This window comes from Humulus lupulus, chromosome X (genome assembly GCF_963169125.1).
Source record: "Humulus lupulus chromosome X, drHumLupu1.1, whole genome shotgun sequence".
In the NCBI taxonomy this organism is placed as follows: Eukaryota; Viridiplantae; Streptophyta; class Magnoliopsida; order Rosales; family Cannabaceae; genus Humulus; species Humulus lupulus.
Window position 1 is genome coordinate 128,807,555 of NC_084802.1, and position 12,404 is coordinate 128,819,958.

Below are 12,404 nucleotides of genomic sequence, written 5' to 3' on the forward strand. Positions count from 1 at the left end.
GGATGTCGGGTTTTCACCTTGGTAGTCCAAGGGTTCGCTTTGCACCACATCTTCCATCACGGTATCGGGGTTGACCGTAGCATTTTTGTCAACAGCGGATTTTCTCGTAGTCACCATCTCTTTAGCACGAAGTGAATACAAAAAACGTACACAGAAAAAGAGCTGACTAACAACTTCCTACAGCTCTCAATGAAAGCACCAAAATGTTTACCGAGTTTTTCGGAAACGAATATAAACAGAATAATAAAAAAGATAAGAACTGTAGAAATGCTGAAATGTAACTAAACAAACAGTGTTTTTACGTGGTTCAGGCGTTAACAAGCCCTAGTCCACGAGTCGATGTTATTATACTTGGAAAAGGTTACAGTAAGATGGCTGGTGCACAAGAACTTCACACACTCACAGTGTTTCTCTCTGGTTCTCTTGAAGAAGATGAAGCTAGAGAGATTTTAGTAGAGTTTTTGCTATGTGATTTTTTCGTCGTCCCTCTTCTTGTAAAATGAAGGGGTCTTTATAGCTAGGGTTTCGGATTAGGGTTTTTCTCTACGTACATGAGTCTTAATTACACCATCCATAAATAGGGGATACAATTCCTGTAGTAGCATGGCTACAAGACTCTATGTGGGTATATTTACGTGAAAGTATGGGGAACACACAAAGTCAGCCGTCTTTTCCAAGTTGTCAGCGGAACAGTAGGCGAAAAGGTACCCTTAGGCGTGCTGGGATGTGTGCGGCTTTGACCTGACGGGCGTGTCAGGCGGGATCCTGTGTCAGACGGATTTCATTCCAAATATGCCTTCTCCTGGACTCGACCGTTCGGTTTTGTTCTGTGCGAGGCACGGAACTGTTTCCGCGGAGACCACTCGAAGAGCCTCTCCTGGAAGGGGCCTCCCCGAGGGGTATCCTTCGGGAGTCCGGGAGAGTCGACGAGTTTCCGTGTTGTGCTTGCTTGGAAGAGTAATCCGGATACTAAACAGGAGAGGCGAAGCCTCTCTGTCTATCCGCGAGCTCTGGTCACCTACCGTGAAAGACATCGATAATTCTGCTTCCCCGAGGACATCAATCTAAACGCTATCCGGAAATCTGGATAACACAACTCATAACCTTCACTGAGGAGGACGCCTCCCATGTTCAGTTCCCACATCATGATCCGCTCGTTATTACTCTTTAGCTCGCCAAAAAAAGAGTCCACCGAGTTCTCATAGATAATGGGAGCTCAGTCAACATTCTTTACAAAGCAACCCTCGAGAAAATGGGACTCTCCCTTCGCGACCTGAAGGCATGTGCAACTACTTTGTACGACTTTTCAGGAGAAGGAACTGTCTGTATGGGATCCATTGAGCTCCCTGTGACCTTGGGAGACTACCCAGTCTCGGTGACCAAGATAATGGAGTTTGTGGTAGTAGATTTACCATCTGCCTATAATGTGCTTCTCGGGAGACCCGCCCTGGTCGGGCTGGGGGCAGTTTCATCTGTAAGGCATCTGGCCCTTAAATTCCCGACCCCTAGCGGAGTCGGGACGTTGAAAGGAGACCAGCTGGCAGGGAGAGAATGCTATAGCATCTCCTTGAGGGGAAAGAAACAAACGAACGCTCAAGCACTCGTTATCATACAAAACAAAGACGGAACAATTTTAGAAATTGACGAGGAGATTGATCCAAGGATTGAAGAGAAAGATGACCTCGAACCTTTAGAGGAGCTCGAAGAGGTTCAGCTCGAGGAAGCTGATCCCTCGAAGAAGGTGAAGGTCGGGAAACACCTCCCAGATAAGAAAAAATAGCAATTAATTTTCTTTCTGAAGGAAAACCAGGATGTCTTCGCGTGGTCACACTCAGACATGGTGGGGATAAGTCCAAATGTAGCGAGCCACGCATTGAACATAGACAAAAGCTTCCCCCCGAAGCAACAAAAACGAAGACAGCTGGACGAAGACAGAAAGAAAGCATTAAAGGAGGAAGTTGATAGGTTAAAAGCAAACCATTTCATTAGGGATGCCTTTTACCCTGACTGGGTGGCCAATCCAGTGTTGGTCCCAAAGCCCAATGGGACGTGGAGAACCTGTATTGACTACTCAGATCTCAACAAAGCTTGCCCAAAAGACTGTTTTCTGCTGCCAAGGATTGATCAGCTCGTGGATGCCACGGCGGGGCATGGCCTGATGTCATTCATGGATGCCTATTCTGGATATAACAAGATTACCATGCATGCCCCTGACCAAGAACATACGAGCTTCATCACAGATAAAGGGCTCTACTGCTACAATGTCATGCCGTTCGGACTCAAGAATGCTGGAGCCACGTACCAGCGGCTCGTAAATATGATGTTTTCGGAGCAAATTGGGAACAACATGGAGGTTTATGTTGATGACATGCTTGTCAAGTCTCAACTTAACAAGAACCATGTTGATGATCTCGAAGAGTGCTTCGGCGTGCTCAGAAAATACAACATGAAGCTAAATCCTCAGAAGTGCACTTTTGGGGTATCTTTGGGAAAATTTCTGGGCTTTATTGTGAATTCACGTGGAATCGAGGCTAATCCCGACAAGATCAGGGCCCTGATTGACATGCCTTCACCTTGGAAGCATAAAGATGTCCAAAGCTTGACTGGCAGGATGGCAGCCCTAAGCAGATTCATCTCGAAATCAACGGATCGTGGCCTTCCATTTTTCAACTTATTGAGAGGAAGTAAGAAGTTTGAATGGACAGAGGAGTGTGAGCTGGCCTTTCAGGAGCTCAAAAAGCACCTAGCTGAACCACCCATTCTCTCAAAACCTGAGACGGGAGAAGTATTGTATTTATACCTCTCAACCACCGAACACGCGATAAGTGCGGTGCTCGTTCGAGAAGAAGAGAGGGTGCAAAAACCCGTCTACTACATCAGTAAAAGATTACTGGGGGCAGAGTCAAGATATCCATTGATGGAGAAACTCGCCCTTAGTCTAATTCATTCATCTCGTAAGCTCCGCCCCTACTTTCAAGCACATCCCATTCATGTACTGACAGATCAACCACTTAGACAGGTCCTGTCTAAACCAGAAGCCTCAGGTCGACTTCTTAAATGGGCTATTGAGCTCGGACAGTTCGAGATCACCTACCATCCGAGGACGACCATTAAGGCACAGGCATTGGCGGACTTTATAGTGGAATGTACTGGAATAGCCGACGACGAGGTAATAACCACGGCCAACGAGCTATGGAAACTTTACGTCGACGGCTCGTCAAATGAAAACGGAGCAGGGGCAGGGGTTATTCTGATCACCCCCACAGGGAGTAAATTTCACTCTGCTTTAAGATTTGGCTTTAAAGCATCGAATAATGAGGCCGAGTACGAGGCTCTACTCGTGAGACTACGAATAGCAAAAAAGCTCAAGGCTAAAGCTATACATTGCTATAGTGACTCCCAGCTCGTAGTTAATCAAATTTTGGGAGAATACCAGGCTCGTGGCACAAGAATGGTAGCTTATCTGGAGAAGGCAAAATCCGCGTTAGAGTATTTCGAGTTTTATGCAATCGAACAGGTTCCCCGAGAACGAAACTCAAATGCAGATGCCTTAGCTCGACTCGCCACCTCCGCCGAAAATGAAGAGCTGAACGTTATACCTATAGAACACCTGTCAACACCCAACATTAGTGAGCCGGAAGAGGAAGATGTGTACATGATCGAAACAGAGCCAACCTGGATGACCCCGATAGTCGAGTACCTCGAAAACGGAATTCTTCCAAAAGATCGGAATCAGGCTCGAAAGTTGATGTATCAACTTCCTCGATACACCATTTTAGACGGAAAACTATACCGAAGGGGATATTCTATGCCGTTACTCAGGTGCGTATCCCCTCCCGAGGCTAAGAAAATCATCGAAGAAATTCATGAAGGGTTCTGCGGAGATCACACTGGGGGGCACAGCTTGTCCAAGAAGATCATACGCCAGGGCTATTTCTGGCCAACCATTAAAACGGATTCTTTCGAGTATGTGAAGAAGTGCGACAAATGCCAGAGATTCGCCACGATACCCCGAGCCCCACCATCCGAACTGACCATGTTGACATCCCCATGGCCCTTCGCGGTATGGGGCATCGACCTCATAGGCTCTCTCCCGACTGGCAAAGGCGGAGTCAAATATGCGGTAGTTGCCGTTGATTACTTCACGAAATGGACGGAGGCTGAACCATTGGCGACCATAACTTCGAAAAAAATCCTTGATTTCGTTGTAAAGTGCATCGTGTGCCGATATGGAGTACCAAGGAAGATCGTATCCGACAACGGAACCCAGTTCGATTGCGACCTATTTACCAGTTTTTGTGAGAAGAACGGTATAATAAAGAGTTTTTCATCAGTGGCCCACCCTCAAGCGAATGGTCAGATCGAAGCCGTTAACAAAACTCTCAAGAGTTCTCTAAAGAAAAAGTTGGAGGAAGCAAAGGGACGATGGCCCGAGGAATTGCCTCAAGTCCTTTGGGGGTATAGGACCACAGCTCGGACATCAACAGGACATACCCCGTTCTCTCTAGCATACGGCTGCGAGGCAATGTTGCCCCTCGAAGTTGAAATCCCAACGATCCGAACTCAAACCTACGACCAAAGTTCAAACCATACTCAGCTTGAGGAAACCCTAGAATTGATCGAAGAAAAAAGAGAAAAGGCTCAACTGAGAAATGCTGCTTACCAGCAACGCACTATCAGATATTTCAACAAGAGGGTTCGAGATCGAAAGTTCAGAATGGGAGATTTGGTGTTGAGACGCGTATTCTTAGCAACCCGAGATCTAGCAGCTGGAGTGCTCGGGCCGAACTGGGAGGGACCATACCAGATAGAGTCAGTCATCCGACCTGGCGTATATAAACTTGCAAGATTGGACGGGAGCCTAGTACCGCGAGCATGGAATGGCGAACACCTTAGACCTTACTATCAGTAGTGTAGGAAGTGTGTTGCCTGTAACCATGATTTTCTATATGTATTAGCTTGTCTGTTTTTGAATTCCATCAAATAAAAGACCTATTTTGTTCAATATGTAATCTTTTTTTTTGTTTTTTATTTTTGCAATCTCTCTTAATTTAATAACCTATGGTCAAACTCATAGGATATTAAGGGGGCATCATTGGTATATATACCATTAGCATAAAAATTAAAAAATTAAAAATATATATATAAAGTATTTGGATATAACCAAGTACGCGAGCTTAGATAGTTCGGACATAACCGAATTATGAAAAACATAAAGTATTTGGATATAACCAAGTACGCGAGCCTAGATAGTTCGGACATAACCGAATTATCAAAAACATAAAGTATTTGGACATAACCAAGTACGCGAGCTTAGATAGTTCGGACATAACCGAATTATCAAAAACATAAAGTATTTGGAGATAACCAAGTACGCGAGCCTAGACAATCGAATTATCAAAAATATATAATGTATTTGGATATAACCAAATACGCGAGCTTAGATAGTTCGGACATAACCGAACTACCAAAAACCTAAAACGTTTGGAGTTAACCAGATGTGCAAACTTAACAGGTTTGGAACAAACCAGCCAAAAAACTAATCGATGATAAGTAGGAACCTAAACCTATTTCGAAATAAGTCGAGATCGAGGCTGGAATATCTTAAAAGAAAAATAGTTTCAAACTCTTAACCTCGGAGCAAAAACTGAGGATGAGTAAAAGTGACTAAACAAAAAAGATATAACCAAATCATTTACGTTACATACCATATAAGTACTTCCGGGTTCATGGTTAAAGTAACATCTAACCTTGATAAATAACGAGGTCGAAAGTGGATAATTCGAACAAACTATGCATGAATGCATCGAGTTTCGAGCTTAAAATCCAAACTATGTTTGTATGAATAAATAAACATAACTGATTCATCAACATAAAATGTGCAAAATATTTCGAGCCAAGAAATGTAAAGCATGTAAAAGAATAGTTAAAGAAACTGTATCAGCCCCGTGGGCATAAATTAAAAATAATTACAAAATAGGGGGACGCAGTCCCAATAAATGACTCCCCCGAGGTCAGATTTAAGGAAGAGGAGTATCCTTGGCCTTCTCAGCATCAGTATCATCGGACCCTCCAGGACGAATAGCATGACTATCCTTCTGAGCCGCCTCTCGAGCAGCCACACTTGCCTCAAGACGGGCATTCCACCGCTCAACATATGTGGACTCGAGAGGGCCCAGGAAGCTGGTATCGAGGTCGGCATTATCAGCCCAAAGTTTGTACATGGCTTGGTCGACCGCTTTCTCCTTCTGCTCCTTATACTCGTCCAGGAGGTGGGCCTTCTCGCTCTCCATGAAGTCGAAGGTGACAGATTTCTCCTCTTCGAGCTTGGCATTGGCCTTCTCGAGACAACTCTTCGCCTGCTCCAGCTCGGCATTCAATTTCTCCAGCTCCTCGAGACGGGTCTTCATTTTTTCAAGTTCAGACTTCGAAACTTTGAGCTCGTCAGCCATCTTAAGCTCGAGATCCTTCGACTTCTGGGCCAGGGACATGCTCGTTTGCACCTCGTTGGTCAGCTTATAGTTGAGCTGTGCTGAAACGACAAGGGCCTGAAACACAAAGAACGAATCAGAATTGCGAACTGAGGCATAAATACTTAAAATAGAGTTGCGAAGGCTACCGCGGCGGTGAGTTCGATACTCTTATCATAAAGAGTATTGCAGTCCGAGGCCTTGTGCTCGAGATCCCAGTGGTCGGCGCCGAAGCCAGAAAAGCTCTGACCCACTCGAGAAAGGACACCCGAGCTGAGCATAGCCCCTTCTGTCCCAGCGGCGCCATCAAGTATGTACTCCTCAATATGAGTTCGGGCCGTTGGCAGCTGAACCTTGGAGGTAGAAGGTTTCTTCGGGGGCCGAACAACTGCTAATTGGGTTTCGGTGGGAGGCAGCGAGATGGGTGCGGTCGAGCCAGACGCATCAACCTGGACAGTCGGTTCCTTGGCTGTGTTCGCAGTAGTCTGGGCCGTGGGAGTCGTCTCGCGGCGTCTGGGTTCCTTAGACGGTCGGTCGGACCTCCCTGGTATTCTCAGACGCATGCTCCTCTGGGCGCCAGCTCCCCCATCGCTAAAGAGCACAGCGTCGAGGTCGGGATTCATGGCGCCTGCACAGTTGAAATGAGTTAGACAATAATAATAAGTTTGAAAAGAGAGGGAAACTAGGAAAAGAAAAAACCTAACTGGAACTCTCCCCCGAGCTCGAACTTGGGGACCAAGAAATTCCCCCGTCTTCAGACGAGGCGGGGGGAGTGCCTTCCCTATAAGTGGGTGATAACCTCGAGAGGTCCCTATAATCGTTGGTCCCATACTGAACGGCTATCCCGTTCCACATCTCATCCGTGGTGTACATGGTGTCGTATTTCCCGAGCCCACTATCAAACCTATGGACGCAGTCATCTACCCAACTCCATATGTAGAAGTGGTATCTATCCTGTGGGCACGAGACTAGCCTATTGGGCCTGTGTTTTAGTAAGGTTGGGGACCACATTCTCGAGGTAGGAAGGACTTTACCTTCATCCGAATCCGAGCTCGAGGCTTCATCATTAGCCTCATTCCCAAACAACGGGCTCCTTGAGCGAACTGGAAGAGGTGGCCTCGTTTCTCTCCTCTGAGGAAGGGCGCCTATGGGCAGTGGCACCTCCTCCTAGTGTTCATATTTTTTATTGGACCAGTCATAGGTTGACTGGCCCTCTCCCAACAGCCCACAAGCTCGGAGCTTGCCCTCATGTAATAGGTACGAGAGAGACCTCCTGCCATAAGGGAGTTGGAGCAAGGCCTCTCTGTGCCTCTTCATTGCTTCGTTAGGGGTGGGACGCTGAAAATTAGCCGAAAGGCGAAACACATTTCAACTAAATATGGATTTAAGAACTAAAGTCTCGAGCACAGAGATAAAGGTAACGAGAATACTTACGAATCCGCCTGAACGAATAATGTCGAGACGGGGACAGACCATCTGTCCAGAAGAAGGCTCTTTTGAAATCAGGCGGGTGGTTGGGAAGGTCCCCAAAATCCTTCGTCTCCTTGGGGTAGCTCGAGAGGTAGTAAAAGCCATCCCCTCCCCGAGCTCGGGAGGGGTTACTTTTTAAACAAAAGAGATATAAAATCTCTTGAGGTGAAGGTCCTTCCCACCCATGCTCGTGGTACAAGGACCTCAGGGCAGACAGCACCCTGTACGAATTTGTGTTGAGTTGGAACGGAGCCAACCCAACGAAATCAGTAAAGTCTTTGAAAAAAGACTTCAAGGGCAGCAGTGCTCCTGCCCTCATATGTTCTTGGCTCCATGCCGCATATTTCACTGTGGCGTCACGGCCGCTAGGGGCGAAGCAGCTTCGTTCTTGACCAGTCGGAGGCCGACACTTCAAGGTGCCTGAAAAACCAAGGCCATGGAAAGCCAGGATTTCAGTTATTTGACTGGTTGTGGTAACCGTACTCCAGTAGAGCTCGGCCTCGAACATCTCTCTCCTCGGCTGTGAGGAGGAAGGTTCCCCCATTAATGAAAATTTGAGCTCTTCGGGGGGGTATGCGACAGTAACCTTTAAAGCAGGATCGAGAGGAATCGGCCTAGGGCCTGAATTAGATTCCGGATAGATGGCCTCCCGAAGAACTCTCCTCTTCCCCTTGATGACTTCGTCTATCTGACGGCGGTAGTGAGCTTGAATGTCCTCTTGCTCGCGCGCAAGCTCGTATTCTCTTATCCGACGTTGATTCCGGGCGAACAGCGATTCTGGGCTCGGAGATTTTGGCTCGTAAGGGATTGCCAGCAATGACCCCCACCGTCTTTCCAGATTCTGTGACATCTAGCGAGAAAGAAAAAATGGTGAGGGCCATGCATACAAGAATCATGAGCTCGATGGAATGAGCTCGGAGATTTAGAAACGAGACACTAAATACTAAGACCTTTATTGAGGTGTCAGGGCGTGTGTTCCACGAAAAAGAAAAGGAGCGTGGATAGTTTTTTTTTTTTGAAAATCCCGAAATTCAAGGGAAAGAAGAGTGGCGGTTAACCAGGAAAGGCGTCTTTGGGTTTCGTGCATTTATCAAGGCCCATGTTTTTATCCGAAAACTTAGTGTACAAGAAACGTTGCCTAAAAATTTCAAAACCCAGAAAAATTGGAACCTCACTCAAATATGAAAACTGGGTATAAGCCAGTGATGTAAATCCAGTACGGGAGTCTAAAAAGCAACTGAGCCTATCAGATCAAAACCTCCTATCACATTATGCTAAGGATGTAAACTAGTATATAAACATACATTGCAAGAACAGTTTGAATAAAAACTGACAAAATGGGAAACAGAGATTGCTTACTTACACAATAATGGCGACTGCAGGGAGATTGTTGATTGAAGAAGAGGTTGCAAATAGGAACTCACTGACTCGAACAGACCAGGATTCTTTTGTTTCTTTGGCCGAGAAAACATGCACAGATTGGAAGCTTTTTATGAGGAGGTCTCTGGTTTCTTTTTTCTTCTTTTCTTGCTCTTGGTAAATGAAGGTAAAAATGAAGACGAAGAGTAGGGTCTTGTATATATAGGTGGGAAAAAGGCATTACTCTAGAACGTTGAAAAAAATCCTTGCAAAATCCAACGGTCAGGGATCAGTGACAAGATGGCGCCGAAAAGGTGTCATACGGACGATCGTGGGCGTGTTTCCAAGGTACTCAAGTACCAAAAATGAGCAATACCTGGCTGACGCGTGTCCATTTTCAAAAGTGTGACGGTACAGTTCTCAAAGAAAGTAGTTCAAAAGTTTCCTTCTCTTAGGATTCGAACAAATACTTTTGAGGGGGCAAGATGTTATACCCAGATTTCGAGCCATGTTAATTATGACCTCGAAAGTTGGATTCGCAAATCAGTGGACCCATAGGTTTGGAAACACGCTTCAGGATTGTATGTCGAGCTTGCAGGATATAGACGACCTCGAAGTGTTCATGATCTCGGAAGACAGCTCCGGGAACACAATCATCTTCGGGGACGACTTCGGATCAGGGTTCCCGAGCTCGACGCACATACGATCTCGAAAAGCCATGTGACCTCGGAAGATGTCTCCAGCTCGAAAGTTGACGGGAAACCTGGGAGGCTAAAGCCTTAAAGATACGCGATAACCACCTTGAATATATACAAGTGTTATAAATATGAGATGTAATCCTCATTTATTATTGTAAATCCCCTAGAATCATGGGATATTATTTGGTCAGTTATACGTCCCCTGGCCTTCAGGGGACGTTTCCTTTTATATCTGATTATAGGCATTTAAAGCCATTAATTTTATTTACATAAAAAGAGTAACTACCCAAAATATGTGGGATAGTATTCTGCAGCCTTCTCTATAAATAAAGAAGGCATGCACCATTGTAAAGGATCGAAATTCTGATCCTTGAGAGAAAACTCTGGAGAATTCATTCTTGAAGAATTCCTAGAGATAATCTTGAGTTTAATAACAAAGACTCGTGGACTAGGCAGATTTAACTGCTGAACCACGTAAAAATCGTGTGTTTATATTGTTTTATTTCAATTGGCCATTTTCAATTATTGTTTTCGTGCTCTTCTTTCACTGTTTGACGAAAAACGGAGTCAACAACAACAACAAGCAAAGAGCCACGTCAGCACGTCGTTAGCCACATTGGATAAAATTGGACAAAAGTCACACTTTACAACAATGTGAATAGTTCGGGGGAAAATTTTAACAGCCCAAAAAAATCAGAGGACACAATAATGTATATGTCATAGTTTGAGAGGCAAAAATCCTAAATAGCCTATATATATTAGGTAAAAGTTGTTGGGTAAACTTATACACGATCTTGTTTATTTTCATGTAAATCTTATATTACACAAATTAATATGAGACAACCTAGAACATGTTTCTAAAATTGAAATCATACAGAGATAATGATAAGAACACTTACATTATTGTGCATCGGAATGATTGAGTCATTCCTTCAGTTTCTCTAACCCTTGTATCCTTTCTGACGCAGGGTATCACCAAGAAACTGAACCGTCCTTCAATTTTCTTCACAGCCTTCCAAAGTATCCTTAGAATCACATAGACTAGGGTGGGCAATTCTCAAGACATGAGATAGATACAAAGAGAAGAAGAATAGAAGAGAAAATTTGAGGCTTAGAAAATGACTTATGTTGTAGAGAGAATCTAAAACCTAGAGCGTTAAGAATAGATCATCAGATCTTCTCAAAACAAGTCTTCAAAAATCTAATTTCAACTCTCACTTAACATTCCTTTATAGGCTCAATTAGGTTACTTATTTAATTAAAAAAATCGATAAAATAATAGCCAATTATCAGCCTTAGGTCGAAATTCACATGGGCTTTGGGCCCGTGAAATTTCTCATTTAATTATAAGCCCATTGGACTTACAATCAAGATCTGTATTATTTTCTATTGATTTAATTAATTAAATAATTATTTAAATCCTTTATCAAATTAATTATTTATAATTTGAGCCTTGATTTAAAATTATTTATTAATTTAGACACAAATTTATCTTAATTAATAAATTTGTCCTAATTTCTCTTTTCTTCTCTAAATTGTATAACTCTGTAAAACTATCCAAAATTGACCTGGTCAACTTTGATAATTCTAATTGATAATTAAATTAATTAAATGAGACTATCTAGATGATTTTATCCAAGGTACAGTGGGGACCATGAGCCTATGAAATCAAGCTCCAATAAGTTATCATAAATCGAACAAATAAATTTACTAACTTATTAATTCCCCGCGACTCCACTAAAGACTCAGAATTGCACTCTTGAATTCATAGAACGATCTATAATAAATATAGATACGTTATTAATTATCTACTGTTACAACCATTATTATCACTCAATCATCTATAGACGGTCTACAATGAGATGGGACTAAAATACTGTTTTACCCCTCATTGTATTTTATCCTTAAAACACTTAGATCCTTGTAAATGATATTTTAGTAAACTAATATTAATTACTGAAATGAGATATCTATCATTTAGCACCTTGAACCAAACTAAAAGGAAACCATCGTTTCACTTCTTCATCAGAAACTATAGATGTTCATATCTATGATTAACACTCCCACTCAATTATACTACCGAGATCCCAAGTTGTACGTATGGGCTAGTCTGTAGGGTAAGCTGGTAACGAACAAGTTAAATAACTCAAATAATAATACAACCAGTTAGAATTCTAACCACTCAGAATTGAGATTGAATTGACCTATGATCAACTATATGATATGACTAGAATAGATAATAACGGTATGTTTACTTATCCTATCTACTGTCAATATAGGTCTAGTCCGATGTAACAAATACGTTCGATCTTATCTACTTTGCTAATGTTCTGAAAAGAACATAATACTGCGATGTGTAAGTAGATCATATCATAGATTGGCAAGTCAGTGTAAATCTTGTGCACTG